The sequence below is a fragment of the Gorilla gorilla genome, chromosome 1 (assembly GCF_029281585.2).
Source record: "Gorilla gorilla gorilla isolate KB3781 chromosome 1, NHGRI_mGorGor1-v2.1_pri, whole genome shotgun sequence".
NCBI lineage: Eukaryota > Metazoa > Chordata > Mammalia > Primates > Hominidae > Gorilla > Gorilla gorilla.
Genome location: NC_073224.2, coordinates 45906534 through 45924699, shown reverse-complemented (window position 1 = coordinate 45924699; position 18166 = coordinate 45906534). Strand labels below are relative to the sequence as shown.

At 38.0% G+C, this 18166-nt stretch overlaps 1 protein-coding gene and 1 pseudogene across 2 annotated transcripts in view; both read right to left on the bottom strand.

The window, feature by feature from the left end:
* KCNH1 (potassium voltage-gated channel subfamily H member 1) overlaps positions 1-18166 on the bottom strand; it is a 467169-nt gene that overhangs the window by 180721 nt on the left and 268282 nt on the right. The gene's annotated exons all lie outside the window — the stretch shown is intronic.
* LOC101128287 (importin-7-like) lies at positions 486-5109 on the bottom strand (annotated as a pseudogene).

Here is an 18166-nt window from a genome sequence, read left to right as displayed (position 1 = left end):
ATCTGGGAGCTTGATCCTACAGAAGCAGAGAATAAATATGGGAGCCTGAGGCCTTACAGGCACTTTAAAAATCATATCATGAGTCATGGGGACAGATTCCTATTTTGTTTATGCGTAAGGCCGGACCTTTGAATTTTCTTTTCTTTTTGAGACAGGTCTTATTCTGTTTCCCAGGCAACAACAGAAGTTTTCGCATGGGAGTGGGGGTGAGGGGGAACTGTCTGGTGGTCACTGTAAAGGCTTGAACAGAAAGAAGTCAGGGTGAAAAATATGCCCAAATGGGTGATTTGTCCACATGGCTGAGACAAAGTGCAGTGTTGCAATCTTTTTTTTTCTTAATTATGCATTTTAAATATCAATATGTGCATTTGTTTTTATAGTTATAGATTTTCTCATCTGTTTTAGACAACAGCTTGTAATAGTTTTGAATCCATTAAGATGTTGCTTTCAATTTGAAATATTTTGTGTACACATGTATATAAAAAATAACCCAATGATGACTCATCTGACAGATGTTTAAGATCAATAAAGGCTTATTTTTCAACTTGCAGTTAGGAAGAAAGGGAAGCAAGCCAATCTCTCTACACTGTCTTTTTGCTGGCTTGTTTTTGCAGTGGTATCAATAGTGGTTTCTGGAGGGAACCACATGCCTTTAGCCTATCTAGTTAAGATCAGATACCACAATCAACAAGAGGGGTAGAAGAGATGAGGAAGGGGGAGTGGGTAAGTGTTAAATTTCAATTTTTTAAGTGTGCATTTTGTACTCTTTCTAGGTATAGAATTAAAAACAGGCCAATGAGGAAAAATTGTTACAATTGTTATAAATTGTTTATATTGTTACAACACTGAAATCAAATCAAGACATAATAGCTGAATTAAGTTCTTTTAATAGATTGCATATATGGGTGTTTAGCCATACTCTTAGATCAACTCTTTCACAGTAGAACTTCATATCCAATTAACATGCTCTAGATACCACCTTTCTTATTTTTTATAGTAAGGTCTGGTATTTAAATACTCACTTCTACACTGACAGCTTTAAGAAAAACAGGACACAGAGGGAGTTGTCATTTTTAGCAGCAATGAAATACCACTAACCCATTTTTACATACTGAATTCAAGTCCCTGTCAGAAGTGAGTGGACCACGAAGTCACCAGGTACAAAATTGCTAGTTCATTTTTAAATTAATAACTTGAAATTATCCTTGCCCCCCACTCCATTACATCTTTTTATAAATAGCAAACATTTTGCTATTTTATGCATAGGCTAGCAGGCTTGTTTCAATATGAAAGTGCTAACTCATTTAAAGAGTTTTATAATCAGTTATGTAGTGCTACAATAAATGTCCAATAATCTACATAGGAACAATGAAGAATAAAAATGATGAAGATTGAATAAGGCTATCAGATTACCTTATCTTATTCACATATAAAGAATAGATACCCAATGGTGAGGAAGAGACAGAAATTGGACAAATTCTCACAGGTTTAAAAATTACATCTACCTTTGAGCTTTATACTGTAAATGAGACATTTTAAATAGTCCTGTAGCCCATGCCTATTTTTTCATCAGAAAAAGAAAAGCTGCCTTCATGACATCCCCTTTTGTTTTCAGATTTCCACAGTGTCACTTTGAAGCTTCAGAGTCAGGATCTTACTTTCTTCAAAAAATAAAGAAAATACACCCCCTAAGGTACCTCCAATCCCCCCCACCCCCAAAATCCCACTGGTTTCTTTTCCAGTGCCAGGTTGCATGATCAGGTCCCATCTCCTGGGGTTGTTGTTTTGACTTTTTTTCTGTCCATCTACTGATCATTAGTTTAGAAGAGATAACATGAACCAGTTCTAGAACCACTACTAGGAGGAACACAAGCTCTTCACTACAATCACACAGTAGGAAAGAAAGTGATAACTCAATTCATCCCTGGTGCTGGGCCTCCAAAATTGAAAGAACTTGGCACAACTGGAGCACTGAATTTGTATCCTCCATGCTTCTCAATCATTTTGGATTCATGAGCTGCTCTTCTTTGATCGGCCAGAGTTACTGTGTCTGTAACTGTTTTCTTTGTTCTTCGTTAAAACCATGAGTCAGAGCCTGATACCACACAGGATTATGATTTCGAATGGTTTGAAAGATAGCTTTAAATACCTGATACTCATCAACAGGGTTATCTTCATCATCAATGATTGTGGAATAGCCTTCCAGAGCAGTCTCTTCAGCATCACCTTCTTCCCAATCTTCATCATCTCCATCTTCACCTGCCTGCTTAGCCAGAATCTCCAAATATTCTATCCCATCTTCATCAATATCATCTTCATCACTCCCCAGTTCCTCGGTTTCATCATCATATTCAGCTTCATCATCATCACTGTCATTCTTGTGTTCTGCATGGCAGGCATATGCTCTTTTTAATCCATTAAATAAAAGGATAAAAGCTGGCAAAATCTGTCCAGAAACCTGATTTAAACCTTGGGGTATCTGTTCCATATCAATAAGAGCACAGAGACTGAGAACACACATCTTTCTGTCATGAAGCCCCAAGAAACAGTCAACATCATTAAGCCACTAATAAAATGATTTGTAACCGGTTCAACATTATTAGGGAAGTAAAGATTTTCTAAGGTATTTAGTAATCGGTATGCATTATAATGTAAAGCTGCAATTGCAACTTGCAGACCCATAGTTCAAAGTTCACTTGCCTTAACCTCTCTTGTCAGTCTTTCTAAGGCTGCTTCCACGAATAAGGGAATGCACTGGTCAACGTCACGCCCTTTGCACTGCAGAACGATGACCTCTAACAATTTTGCCGCATGACACTCTGTATCTTCTCCTGCAACTCCTGTAAGAACCTTTTTGCACATACTGAATATCATTTCAAGATACTTGGTATCAGACAGAAGTGTCTTGGTATCAACTGTTACATAATTATCAAGGAGGGGCATCATATCTGTAAAGTAATCAAAGCCATCTTGCTGAAAGACTTCAGATACAAGGGGTAGTAGCTGCCACATCTGTGGAGACACTTGTTGACATGTCAGGCTATGCGCTAAAGAGAAGATCTCCCCATAGAATTCTGAGACATGCTGTTGCAAAAAAGTACCAATGACCTGTAAGCAGATTCCCTCAAGCTGTTGGGTTATCTCTTTATGATCTTCAACTACACTAAGAAGTGTGTCAATTGTATTCAGAATTCCCATAGCAGTAACTGCTTTGTCATCACTACCTTCTTCATCTGGCCCCGTCTGGATTACTTGGCTAAATGTCATTGCCAACTGTTGTGTCATTTCTACTGCAATAGGAGTAACTTCTTCACTATTTTCACAGATCATTTTCTGAATTACATTGGTAAGGTCATCATTTTCTGTTTCTGTTATAATATGAAGAAGAGCCTGCATTACAGGCCTGATGAATGCTGTGATACATTCTTTAGATTTTTCTTGATTGCTGATAAATACTTGAAGGACAATGGCAGCTTCCACTTTCACAGGCATGTCTCTATCATCAATCAGACATCTTCTTGTTAGCTCTAAAGCTGTTTGAAGGTTCTGATCACTTTTGAACTTTACTTCACAAAAATAGTGAAGTACCCAGCAAGCCCTTGCTCTCATGTAGCCTAGTTCACTGCTGAGAGAGAGAACACATGATTCTGCAACATGTATTCCATCTGATCATTACAGATCTTTTTCTTCAGAAGTGTTTCAGCTAAAGAGCCAATCATGCAGGGCTCCATCTTTTTTTCAAAGGTCAGCATTTGGTTCTGTAAGAATCTGGTAACAAAATCCCATAGTCTTTTGAAGTACCTCCTTCCTCTTACTATGGGCTGTAAACAAAAGCTTCTGGGCAGCAGTGGCAAAGGAAATGAAATCTTCAGACACATCAAACTTCATGCGTATATATTCATAAGGGTCTTCTTCCCAAAGTTCCTCATCAGCATCTGTATAATACATCAACGGAAAAATAACATCTTGGATAATGCCTTGTATATGGGGCTTCAGATTCTTCCAGGTAAGAGCATGAGAAACTCCTTGATTAATAGAATTTAATGTCTGTTGTAAAACTTGAGGAGCCATATATTGCTTCTCCTTGTACTGTTACAACACTTTCAATAAAACTTGCTGGACACCAACAACAAATTCCTTCAGAAATACTTCAGCAAATTCATTATACTCCTAGGAAACATTGCCAGAGCTTCCATATCTTTCAAAAAGTCTTGCTAAAATATGTAAGGCCCACTTCTTGCATTTCCATTATGATAACTCAGGTCGGTCATCTTCTTCAATTCGAAGTGTTTCAGTCTTTAAAATTTCTACCCATTCTGTCAGGTTCTGTTGGTTTATCAGTTCCAGTGGTATAGAGTATAGAGTATATACTGAACAAGAGCATAGAGTATATACTGAACAAGAGCATAGAAGATCTTGAATATTTGTTTCTGGATGACGACAGACTGATCAGACTGGTCAGAAAGAAGCTGGATAAAATGATCCTTCAGAACTGGCAGAAAATGCTGCATTGCTGCTACCAATGGACTCTACTCCTCTAGTTTTTTATACTCATAAGTTTTCACAAGCTGATAAAGGCAAAGAATTCCTATCCAACAAGCACTGTTATCACACTGAAGATAAAAGCCAGTTTTGTCCACAATGGCAGTCCAGCAGCTTGGATAATCATGTTTGATGATGTGATGAATGCATGTAGTAAGCTGTACCCTGATGAGCTCAGGAGGATGGATAATGGCTTCTACAATATTTTCTCAAATACAATGGCAATCTTCTTCTGGAATAGTATAAGGGGATATATACTCTTGTGCTGTTTCTTGACCAGGCCAATACTGTGTTATATTTTTCAAATAGATAACACCTGCCTGTCTCACAGGTAAATCCAGCTGTTCTGACATAGTAATCTGGAGCAGCATTGAGACAAAATTCAGAGATTTGTGTGCTTCATTGAGCTGGTGCTCCATGGCCTCTTGAAGGGCTGGGTCCATGGTGCCCCGCAGGGCCTCGATAATGGTGTTGGGGTCCATTGCAGCATGAACAAGGTCAAACCCAGGGCTTGGGTGCTACTGGGCCAGGAATAGTGCTACTCACTGCACACATGGACCTGCTGCAGTGGCAACTGGTGCAAAAGGGCAATGGTGCAATCTTAACTCACTGTAACCTTGAACTCCTGGGCTCAAGTGATCCTCCCACCTCAGCCTCCCAAGTAGCTGGGACTGCAGGCTCACGCTACCATGCCAAGCTGATTTTGTGTTGTTGTAGAGATAGAGTCTCACTATGTTGTCCAGGCTGGTCTTGAACTCCTGGTCTTAAGCAATCATCCTGCATCAGCCTCCCAAAGTGCTGGATTTACAAGCCTGAGTCACCATGCCTGGCCAATATTTTCAATAGTTAGAGGCAGGATTGAAAAACAATTCCTTTTTGCTTTGCTCAAATAAGTATTTATGAGCATCCACTTACGAGTTACTGTGCTAGATGCTGGACATACAAATAGAAATAAGACCCAGTTACTGCTGTTGTGGAAAGGGCAACATTAGAGAAATGTTCAGGAAATGGAGGAAAGGCCCTTATCTCAGCTTAAGGAAGCCTTAACTCACTATTGTTTGGCTGAATCTCAAAAACGTACAAACCAATAGGAGTGTCCCCTTCTTCCCCACAGATTCCCTGAAGCCAGTGGGCTGTCTGGCAGGAAAACCAAATACTAACTGTGATTTGCCAGGTAAGAGAAGGGATTCAGGGCATGCGTGTCAAGTTAGGCTTTGATGACTTGTGTTAGTAGGTTCAGAAAGAAAGCCGCATCACTTATCCCCTATGGAAAAAAAGGAATGTCCAAGAGAACTTCCTTGAATCCATGAAGAGCTTCCAAAAAGAGAAATTTTAAGTTTAGGGATGATAAGGAGCAGAAAGGCTTGGTCTGCTTTACCTGGTGAGCCTATCAATGCACCCACCAAGCACATGCTTGTTACCCAGCAGAGTGTTGGGCACTAGGGGGTGGAGAAGGATAGAATCTAAGATTAATTTTAGCTCTGAAAATCTCAAGACCATCTAAGTTAGGCTCTTCATTTTACAAAAGACAAAGTGCAGACCCAGAAAAGGCCTTATCCAAAATCACATTACTAGCTCTTGAGTACAAGATTACTAGCAGGCTGCAATCTGGGAAGATGGCTGAAGTGGACTCGACATCATATTAAACTCCAGCATCAGTACTTTGGGCAACGTGTAGTCACCAGAGGTCTCTGAGCTGGTGACCAGCTTAGTCAAAACCACTTTCCCCCTTGATAATAGTAAATGCCATTTCCAGTTAAGTTACAGATGACAGATTTTATGGAATGTTTCCACGTTAATATGCGAGATCTGAATGGTACCTCCATCACTGGCATTACATTTTGTTTCTCAACCCTCCTCTTCACAGCTCTTATTAGGAAATCGGGGAAAGTCAGGTGCTGAGGCCCACAGGAGCTGTGCCTTGCCGGTGTTCCCTCATGAAAGGCTGCAGCCAGAACTGTGTCCTTCCTTCTCAATGCAGGTCTCTATGCTAAACTTGTTCACTCTCTGTTCCAGAGCATTAGGTGCTCCATGTGAAGTACTCTTGAACTCTGTCAACCCTGACCTCTCCCCTGTCATGTAGAAAGGCCTCAAGTGGTAGTTTTTGGAGCTCCCGATCATACAAGCACATGCACCCTTCTCAGGAGAGGGCAATTAGAAAACCTGCTAACTAGAGGTGCCATGGCAGGTGCCAACTGGATCAGTGCAGGATGGAACAGCACATTCCAGACAGCCTCACGAGTTCATTGCTAAGGGTAGAGCTGCTAATTTACAGGAAACATGCAGAGGGTTTGACTGGATCCCCTCTGATACCAGCTGAGCCCAGCTCTCACATGCCTATGGCATGGAGTGGATGGTGCTGGGGCAGGCTTCTCTCAGCCTGACAGCAGAGTAGCTGTCTCCACTATTGAGCCAGGTGTGACCCCAGAATGCCATCTTTACCCCCTCAGCATGGTAGCAATGCCACGGCAGTGAGGATGTAGGGAATGAGGAGCAGCTTAGGAGAGACTAAGGCATTGCAGGACTGAGGTCCACTATGAAGCTCCAGGTCCCCCTACTATGCTCCTTCAAGAACAGTGTTGGTAGTAAGAGATTATCACCAAGTTCCTCTCAACTCAGCAAAACAAGTGGGGAAGTGAGAAAAGAAAGGAGGAGGAAGATAGCTTCCTGTGCTGTGAGGACTAATTGCAAGCAAAACATGTGTCAGCTGCCACTGCACACAGTAAACACTCAACGGATGGTAACCTTAAGGGTTTGGGCTGCAGCTTTAGTGCCCAAATCCTGCCTCTATGGAGGGAGTGAGACACTTGGACAACAACAATCAAGGCAGGTGGAGAAAATTCTGGTTTTGCTTGTCCCAAAACAAATCACCTCACCCATAGCAGTGTAAGACAACTAGCATTTTACTATGTTCACAGATTCTGAGCACGAGAAATTTAGAAAAGGCCCAGCAGGATGGCCTGTCTCTCTTTCTTATATCTGGGGCCTCAGCCGGAAAGATTCAAAGACTGGGTTGACTTAGTTGGAATCATCTATGAGCCAGTTCATTCACATAACTGGTGGTTGACCCACGCTGTCAGCTAGAACCTGAAGCTGTTAGCTGGAACACCTATACATGGCCCTTCCATGTGGCTCTTTGAATTTCTTTACAGAATGGTAGCTGGGTTCTAAGAGCAGGTGTCCCAAATAAATCACACAGAATCTGTATGACCTTTGATGACTTAGCCTATCACTATAATGTGACTTCTGCCATAGCCACAAGGCTTTCCAGGTTCAAGGGTAGAGAACAAGTATCAAAGGCAAATTTTTAGAAGAACATGTGGAATGGAAGGTAATCTTAAAGCTATCTCTGGAATATACAATCTGCTTCATTTGTCAAGCTAAATATATGCCCCCATAGTCTCCCAATGCAGAGATATTATGCACAATGTCTGGAACAAATATTTTCATATGACAGCTCATTAATTCAGTCCTTACAATAATACTGCAAGGTAGTTTATTATTACTCCACGTTTTACCTGAAACTGAGCTCAAAAAGTTTAGATAACTTGACCAAGGTCATATAGTTTTTAAGCACCAAAGCAGTATCAAATCCAGATCTAAATCTGTTAACTACTTGTTAAAACTCAAAGCTCATAGTCTTTAGAGAACATTTTGGGTCAAACTAAATGATCTTGGTTCTAGGGCAGTAGGAATAAGGTAGCAAAGAAGAAAAAAAGGCAGCTGTTCATTTGATGCCTAAATGTTCACAGTGTACACACAATGCTGAAGCTACGCTTTGTAACTCTTAAGTGCTATTTCTTTTGCTAATAAATGCATTTTATGTAAGGAAAGACTTTGAAAAACAGTATCTCCAGATAGAATGGAAGCTGGGCCACCTTGCTAGGCTCTCCTACACCCCAATCACATTTTCCAAAGTAGGGAGAAAGGTACAGTTCAGAACCTCTGTTTTTCAAACTGGAATAAGGCCTCTCACTTACTTTTCCCCCAACTCTTTAAGACAGACAGTTTTTATTTTGAAACTTAGCCTAGATTGTGGGGCAAAGCACAACCAAATGAAATGGGTGAATTCCCATCTTGATCCTTATTGTCATTCTCCATCTCAGGTAGCTGACAGATCCAGGCTAAATGTGGGTCAAAAAGTATGTTATAGATCAGCTTTAGTTGAAAAAAATGTGTATATACCAATACAACTCAATGGGGGAATAAAAACTTTTTCAACAAATAGCGTTAAGACAACTGGATATCTGCATGCAAGTGAATGAAGTTGGACCCCTACCTCACACCATACACAAAATTTAACTCAAAATGGATCATAGTCTTAATTGTAAGAACTAATGCTCTAAAACTCTTAGATGAAAATATAGGGGCAAATCTTTATAACCCTGAGTTAGGCAAAGGCTTCTTAATTGTGACACCAAAAGTACAGTCTACAGAAGAAAACTAGATAAATTGGACTATATGAAAACCTAAACTTTTGTACTGCAAAAGATACCATCAAGCTAGTAAAAAATGCAACCCACAGACTCGCAGAAAATATTTGCAAATAAAATACCTTATAAGAGATTTGTATCCAGAATATATTACAAAAAACTCATAACTCAATAGTGAAAAAATAACCCAATTAAAAATAGGCAAAGAATCTAAATAGACATTTCTCCAAAGAAGATATAGAAATGGCCAATAAGCACATGAAAAGATGTTCAACATCCCTAGTCATACGGGAAATGCAAATCAAAACCACAATGAGACATCACTTTACACCCATTAAAATGGCCATAATCAAAACGACAAGTGTTGGTGATGATGTAGAGACATTAGAACACTGAAATTGTTGGAAGAATGTAAAGTGGTGCAGATGCTTTGGAAAACAGTTTAGCAGTTCCTCAAGATGTTAAATGTGGAGTTACCAGATGACTCAGCAATTCCACTCCTAAGTCTATACCCAAAAAAGGCAAAAACAAATGTCCATATGAAAACTTGTACATGAATGTTCATAATGTTCATAGGAGCATTGTTCATAATGGCCAAAAACGTGAAAACAGCCCATATACCCATCAACTGATGAGCAGATGAATTAGATGTGGTATAGCCATACAATAAATTATTATTCAGTAATAAAAAGGAATGAAATACTGATAAATGCTACAAAATATTAGAACCTTGAAAATGTTATTCCAAGTGAAATAAGCCAGTCACAAAAGACCACATATTGTAGAATTCAATTTATATGAAGTGTCCAGAACAGGTAAATCTACATTTAGAGAAAGTAGATTAGTGGCTGCCTAGGGCTAGGAAATGTGAGGAGAAATGGAAAGTGACTGAAAATGGGTATGGGGTTTCTTTTGGGAGTTATGAAAATGTTCTGAAATTGATAGTGGTGATGGTTGCACAACTCAATAATATACTTAAAACTATTGAATTGTACATTTTAATTATGCAAATTGTATGATAGGTGAGTTTTATTTCAATATTTATATCCACACACACCTACACATAGAATTATATGTATATGTTTACACACACACACACACACACACACACACACATATATATATATGTCCAAAGCAAATTCATACTGAAGTGGGGGCAATGTCAAGAATAGAAAACCACCCACAGATACTCCTCTGCTTTAGCCTAACATGTGGCTGTGTGACCAAAGGTACTGTGAAAAGCAATTAAATGGTGCTTTCTGAAAAAAAATTTTATTGAGGTATAATTTACATGTGACAAAGTACTCCCATTTCAGTTCATAGTTTGATGTGCTTTCACAAATGTGACCACCATATAACCAACACATTCAAGATACAGAATATTTTTATTACCCCAAAAAAGTCCCTTGTGCCCCTCTGTCTCAAAATGCCCAACCCTAGGCAACAATTGATCTACTTTATGTCATTTTAAGTAAGTTTTGCCCTTTTCTATAATTCCAGATAAATGAAATCCTACAGCATGTACTATTTGGGATCTGGACTTTTTTATAACTCAGGATAATATATTTGAGATTCAACCATGTGTCATGCATATCTCTAATGCATTGCTTTTTTATTGCTGAGAGTATTCCCTTATATAAATAGACTAAAGTTTGTTTTGCACTCATCTGCTTAAGGACATTTGATATTTTTCCCTCATTTTAGTTATTATGAACACTGATATACAAGTTTTTGTGTGAACAAATGTTTTCACTGCTCTTTGGTAAATGAACAGAAGTGGAAACACCAGGTCTTATAAGTGTATGCCTAACTTTATAAGAAACTGCCAACCTGATTTCCAAAATGTTAATACTATTCTACATACCCACAAGCAATATATGTAAGTCTTTTTAATTTTATTCATATAGTGGGTATCTCATGTAGTTTTCAATTGCCTTTCCTTGATGACTAATTAAATGGAGCATCTTTTCATGTGCCTTTGGCCATTCATGTATGTGTGTAAAGTGTCTGTCCAAATCTTTTGCCTATTTAAAAAATTTATTTTTAATTGAGTTGTATAAGTTTTTTTAATACATTCTGGATTCAAACCTTTACCAGCTTAGTCTGTGGCTAAAAATTTCATTTTCTTAATGGTGTCTTTCTTAATAGTGCCTTTGATAAAGTCTAATGTATCATTTTTTTCTTTTATGTTTCAAATGTTTTGTGTCCTAAGAAATCTTTGCATATGCCAATGTTGAAAAACTTCTAGTTTTACAGTTTTAATTTTTATGTTTCAGTATACTACCTATTTCAAGTTAATTTTTGAGTCTACAGTAAAGGGTTGAAGTTCATTTTTTGTATATGAATATCCAATTTTGTAGAACCATTTGTTGGAAGCCTATTTCCCCACTAAAATATCTTCTTAACAACATTTCATCACAAGATTCTTCATTTCCCTTTTATAGTCACACCCACTTCCTTCCAACTTTCCTTTAATCCTCTTCTCATTAACTCCTACCAACCACTAATCTGTTTTCCCTTTCTATAATTTGGTCATTTCAAGAATATTGACTATATGGAATCATAAAGTATATAACCTTTTGGGATTTGCTGTTTATTCTTTGTTTATCCATGTATGATGCTTTTCCTTCATTTGTATAGATCTAAATTTCATTGATAGTATTTGCCTTGCATCTGAAGAACTTGCATTTTAAGTCAGCTGGTGAATAATTCTGTCAGCTTTTGTTTGCCTGAAAAAGTTTTTATTTCATATTTATTTTTGAATGGTATTTTTATTGGATGTAGAATTCTAGGTTGACAGTTTGCTGTTTTTGTTACAGCTCTTTAAAGACGTCATTTCATTTTCTTCTGATTTAAAAGTTTCTGACAAGACATATGTGAGTATTGTTATCTTTGTTCCTCTATATAATTTTTTTGTCAGCTCTTAAAATTTTCTCTTTATCAATTTTGTTCAGTAATTTGATCATGAACTCCTTTGGTGTGATTTTATTTTGTGTTTATCCTTCTTGGAGTTGTTGACCTGCTTGGATCTATGAGTTTATAATTTTCATAAAATATGAAAAGTTTTTAGCCACTACTTGTGATATTTTTTCTGCCCTTCATCCTTTCTGGGACTCCAGTGATATGCATATTTACAATAGCTGCTTAAAAGACCTTGTTTGTTAATTCTATTTTCTCTGTCATTTTAGGTCTATTTCTGTTAACTGATTTTTTTCCTAGTTATAAGTCGTGTGTGTGTGTGTGTGCTTTTAGGCATGCCTGGTAATTTTGGATTGGATGCTGGACATTGTGCCTTCATATTGTTGAATGCTGGATATTGTCCTCTTTAATGGATGTTGAACTGTGTTCTTACTGGCAGTTAACTTAATTACATGTCAGCTTGATCCTTTTTTAGGCTTTATTAAAACTTTATTAAGTAGACTCTACTCTAGGGCTTATTTAGTCCTATAACTAAGCTGTGACTTATTTTGGAATGCCCTCAATATTAAGCAAGGACCCTAAACCCTGGCTGGTCATAACTCAAACTTCTACCAGCCCTGTATTGCCTCTGGAAATATTCAACTTACAGATACCTAGTAGTTCCTTGCCTGGCTTGTGCAATTTCAGCCTACATATAGCAGTGAGCTGTAGTTACAAGAGGAACGCTATAAAGATCCTCAGCATTTTCTCTACTGAGCACATTCCAGCCACTCAGCCTCTTCAAATTCAAATTTTTGTCTTCTCAACTCTGTGATATCATGCTCTTCTTGAATGTGTATTGTGGTCCAGAAAGTATCTCTAGGCAGAAAGTTGGTATTATCATAGGTCTTATCTCATTTGTTTCCTTTCTCTGAGGAGTCACAGAACTGTACTAATTACCAAAAGGAGTTTTTTTCATAGATTTTTTTCTGGTTTTCTGGTTGTTTACAGTAAGAGAATAAGCCCAACTCCATTCACTCTCTTGTGTCTGGAAGTAGAAATCACTGATATTATCTATGTTAATACAGTGAAAAAAAATCCAGTGTTGTCCCTCTTTCCATCCTCACCCCCACACCTCCACCACTAATACTGTCTCAGTGATGTGCAATATCCAAGGCTTGATTTAGGTCTAATGAATATCTCTCAACACAGAACACTTTGGGTTTCCCAGCACAAGAATTGAAAAAAGCACATGGTACTCTCCCAGCTGAGATTCTTAGCCTCTTTTTTCCCCTACTGTGAGCAGTGTCACCCAGGTGCCCTCACTCATCTATTTTAAATACACTCACCATCTCTGCTAACAGCTTCAGCCTCTGTTAATCAGGTAGCTTTTCATTAATGTTCTTATCCTTGTCCCAGCATCTTATTTGTCATGCTTTATTAGTAGACATGATAAGTCATAAATCTTAGTTCCTCTTAGTTTCTTAGTATCTGTTGTCAAGTTGAAGATCCCAGACAGAGGGAGATGAGAACTGGTTCATTACAGAGTGACTCTTTCTAATATCTCCTTGGTTCTTTATGATACTAATACATTCTTCCCACTGTAGTTGCCTTTTTCTCTATTTAGCTCCAATACAATTCATAGAAATGAGATCATTCGGCTTAAGGGTACATTATCTTCACTTCAACCCATCCTTCTTTAAGATGAACAATGCTGCCTTTAGATTCTGATACTGGCTCTGCCACTTATTAGCTGGATAGCCCCAGACAATTTACTGACTCTGAGTTTGTTTCCATACTTATGGAATAGGAAAAATATATTCTGCATATCTCATGGAGTGGAAACAAAAGCCAAAATTGACAAATGGGATCTAATTAAACTAAAGAGCTTCTGCACAGCAAAAGATACTACCATCAGAGTGAACAGGCAACCTACAAAATGGGAGAAAATTTTCGCAACCTACTCATCTGACAAAGGGCTAATATCCAGAATCTACAATGAACTCAAACAAATTTACAAGAAAAAAACAAACAACCCCATCAAAAAGTGGGCGAAGGACATGAACAGACACCTCCCAAAAGAAGACATTTATGCAGCCAAAAACCACATGAAAAAATGCTCACCATCACTGGCCATCAGAGAAATGCAAATCAAAACCACAATGAGATACCATCTCACACCAGTTAGAATGGCGATCATTAAAAAGTCAGGAAACAACAGCTGCTGGACAGGATGTGGAGAAATAGGAACACTTTTACACTGTTGGTGGGACTGTAAACTACTTCAACCATTGTGGAAGTCAGTGTGGCGATTCCTCAGGGATCTAGAACTAGAAATACCATTTGACCCAGCCATCCCATTACTGGGTATATACCCAAAGGATTATAAATCATGCTGCTATAAAGACACATGCACACGTATGTTTATTGAGGCACTATTCACAATAGCAAAGACTTGGAACCAACCCAAATGTCCAACAATGATAGACTGGATTAAGAAAATGTGGCACATATACACCATGGAATACTATGCAGCCATAAAAAAGGATGAGTTCATGTCCTTTGTAGGGACATGGATGAAATTGGAAATCATCATTCTCAGTAAACTATCGCAAGAACAAAAAACCAAACACCACATATTCTCACTCATAGGTGGGAATTGAACAATGAGAACACATGGACACAGGAAGGGGAACATCACACTCTGGGGACTGTTGTGGGGTGGGGGGAGGGGGGAGGGATAGCATTGGGAGATATACCTAATGCTAGAGGATGAGTTAGTGGGTGCAGCGCACCAGCATGTCACATGTATACATATGTAACTAACCTGCACATTGTGCAGATGTACCCCAAAACTTAAAGTATAATAATAATAAATAAAAAAAACAAAATATATACATAATATGATCTCAGCTATGGAAAAGAAAAACATTCAGTGGAAAAAAGCTTAAAGGGAAGAGCACCAAAAAAAAAAAAAAGATCAAGCAAGATAATTAATGTTAAGTACTTTATATAGTGCCTGTACCATGGTAAATGCTTAATAAATGTTAGCTATGATGACAATGATGATACTTAAAATGGTCTTTCCATACACTCTGCATACCATCCCTCTGACTGACCTGATGATTATAATTATTCCCAAACGACTAGCAAAGAAGCTTCAATCTCCCTTCACTTCTGCTTTTAAACAGTTTTCTCCTATTTTACAAAAAAGAGTGTGTTCTTTTCTTCCCTTTTCCAGCTCTTCATAAACACAGTGTATTAGTCCATTCCTTCGTTGCTATAAAGAAATACCTGAGACTGGGTAATTTATAAAGAAAAGAGGTTTAATTGTCTCATGGTTCTGCAGGCTGTACAGAAAGCACGATGCTGACATCTGCTCAGCTTCTGGGGAGTCCTCAGGAAACTTACAATCATGGCAAAAGGTAAAGGGGGAGCAAGGTGTCTTACATGGCAGAGTAGGAACAAGAGAGAGAGTGGGGAGGTGCTACACACTTATAAACGACCAGATCTCATGATAACTCACTCACTCACTATCATGAGAACAGCACTGAGCAGATGATGCTACACCATTCATAAGAATTCTGCCCCCATGATCCAATCACCTCCCACCAGGTCCCACCACCAATAGTGGGGATTATCATTAAACATGGGATTTGGGTGGGGACACAGATCCAAACCATATCACGTGGTTTTTCATTTCTGACTCTTCTACCCAATTTATTCTTAATTCCTTTCAATCAAGCTTTTATCCTCAATACTTTAATTTTCTGTAAAAGTTACCAATCACCTCTGAGCCACATGAAATATTATTTTCAAAGTCCTACTATTCCTTTCAAGTCCAACTGGGCTTTCTGTAGCTTTTGACAGAATTGTCCATTTTCTCATTTTTCGCTACCATGACCACTGAACTATCATTTTTCATTTTCTACTGGTGGTAGATTAAATTACAGGTATTACTTCTTGCTTCCCCTAAGCAACATTATTCATTCCCATGCAATGGTCTTGTATGTAACAGAATCCCCTGCTTCTTGTCTTTCAACGTGACCATATGACTTTGAAAAATGGGATATTGGAGGGTGTATCATGAACAAAGATTTGAAATGTGCTTGAATAGTTGGAGTTTCCCTCTTTTAAAAAATTTTTATATTTCTAAATCTTTATTTATTTATTTTTTAGAGACATCTCACTCTGTTGTGCAGGCTGGCATTCAGTAGGGCGATTATAGCTTACTGCAGCATTCAACTCCTGGGCTCAAGTGATTCTCTCTCCTCAGCCTACCATGTAGCTGGGACTACAGGTGCAAGCCACTGTGCCCAGCTTATTTTTTTTTTACTTTTTGTAGAGATGGAGAGGGTCTCACTGTGTTTGCCAGGCTGGTCTTGAACTCCTGACCTCAGCCATCCTCCTAATTCAGCCATCCTCCTAACTCAGTCCCCCAAAGTTCTGGGATTACAGGCATGAGCCACCAGGCCCAGCCCTAGGGTTCCCATCTTATGCCCCTGATTCAAAGACATAGAAAGAAAAGAAAATACAAAAATAATATGTGAATCAAGAGAAATTACTCCAGATACAGTCAATAGTAAATAATCATAGGGAGATTTATGAAAATAAAAGACTTAAAGAATTTCAAAAAGTCAAACAGACCAATAATTACAATAGACAATGAGATAGTAGTGAAAAAATAGATAAATATAATTCAGTTAAGTGGAATTGAGAGGCTCTAATTCAGTTCTTAAAGCTTCTAGATGATTCTAATATGCAGTCAAGTTTGAGTCACTGGTCTAACTTAGTTTTGATAGTTTTAGTCCAAGTCTGGGGATTAATTTAGCCCGGAGCACGTGACATAATTCTGGCCAATGAAGCACAAAGAAAAGTCTACTGAGGTTGGAGAATAGAAGCTTCTTGGAAAAGTTTCTTCACTTTTAAAAGGAGTCAAAGAAAAAAAAAGTCTTCTACATCTGCTGGGCACTGTAGCAGCTTCATGTAGCCCTGGAAGTCTGGCAAAGGGAAATGCCCATGTGGAGGTGAAGGACAGGAAAGACAGAAGAAACCTGATGCTGTCTTTGAGTCACTAAATTAAACAGTGCTGAAGAAGCTGTACATTAAGACATCTCACAATGTAAGAGAATAAATTTTCCTGCTGTTTAAGACAATTGAAGTTAGATATTTCTATTACTTATAGCTGAAAGCATCCTGATACTATGACTAAGCAGGACTTACCCTAGAAATATAAGAAGTGGCCAATATTAGAAAATCTGGCAAACATGCCATACTTTCTTCTGTATATACTCCAGAATAACTCTCTCAAAGGTCTCATGGAAACATGAACAGGGATATTCATCACAGCACTATTCACAAATAGTGAATACCAAGGCAAGAGAGGAAACCTAAGTCCACCACAGGGAATTCGATAAGTAAAATGTAGTAGTTTTACATAGCACTGAATATTGTGCAGAACCATGTCAGGCACAATACAATAGATTTTTATATTTTTTCATCAATATATACACACATATATTCATATACATATAGCAGCATACATACATATATATATCAGCATAGCTATAATGCCAAAGATCATAGTGTTTAATGAAAAAAAGGAAATATATTAATAGCACAATACCTTTTAAGTAAATTAAACTCATATACCCCTACATATACACATAACCCAGTGCATATTTCTCAGGGTTACGTATATCTCCAAATACACAGACTGAAGGCAGAATGGTGGATTAAAGGGGTAAGAACAATAACAAAGAAACAAACCAAGGTTGATAGTGTTCCACACACTCAGGAGTATGATTAATTCAATTTCCTATACTTGAAGGGAAGGAAGGAAGGAGGAAATGAAAAAGGAAGGCGAAAGAAGAGAAATGGATACCTATCAAAGTAATTCACCACATTAAGAATTGAAATGAAACATATGATTCTTCTCAAGAAATACAGAAGCATTTGATAAAACTTTCATGAATTATTCTTAATAAACCAAGATTTAAAAAGCAATGCTTTAATCCGGAAAGAATATCTATCAGAAACCTAGAGTCAAAATTACCTTTAATGGTAAAATTTCAAAAGCTTTCCCATTAAAGTCAGGAACAAGCAAGAAAGCCTATATGACCACTGCTGTTGAATATTCCACTGAAGGTCCAAAAAATACAGTAGGAATGAAGAGTCATAATGATTAGAAAATGAGTTAAAATTCTAAGTGTAGGTTATATATCTGTCTATATAGGAGATGCAACTGAATCATGAGTAAAACTTATTAGAACTATTAGGAGGGTTTAGGAAAC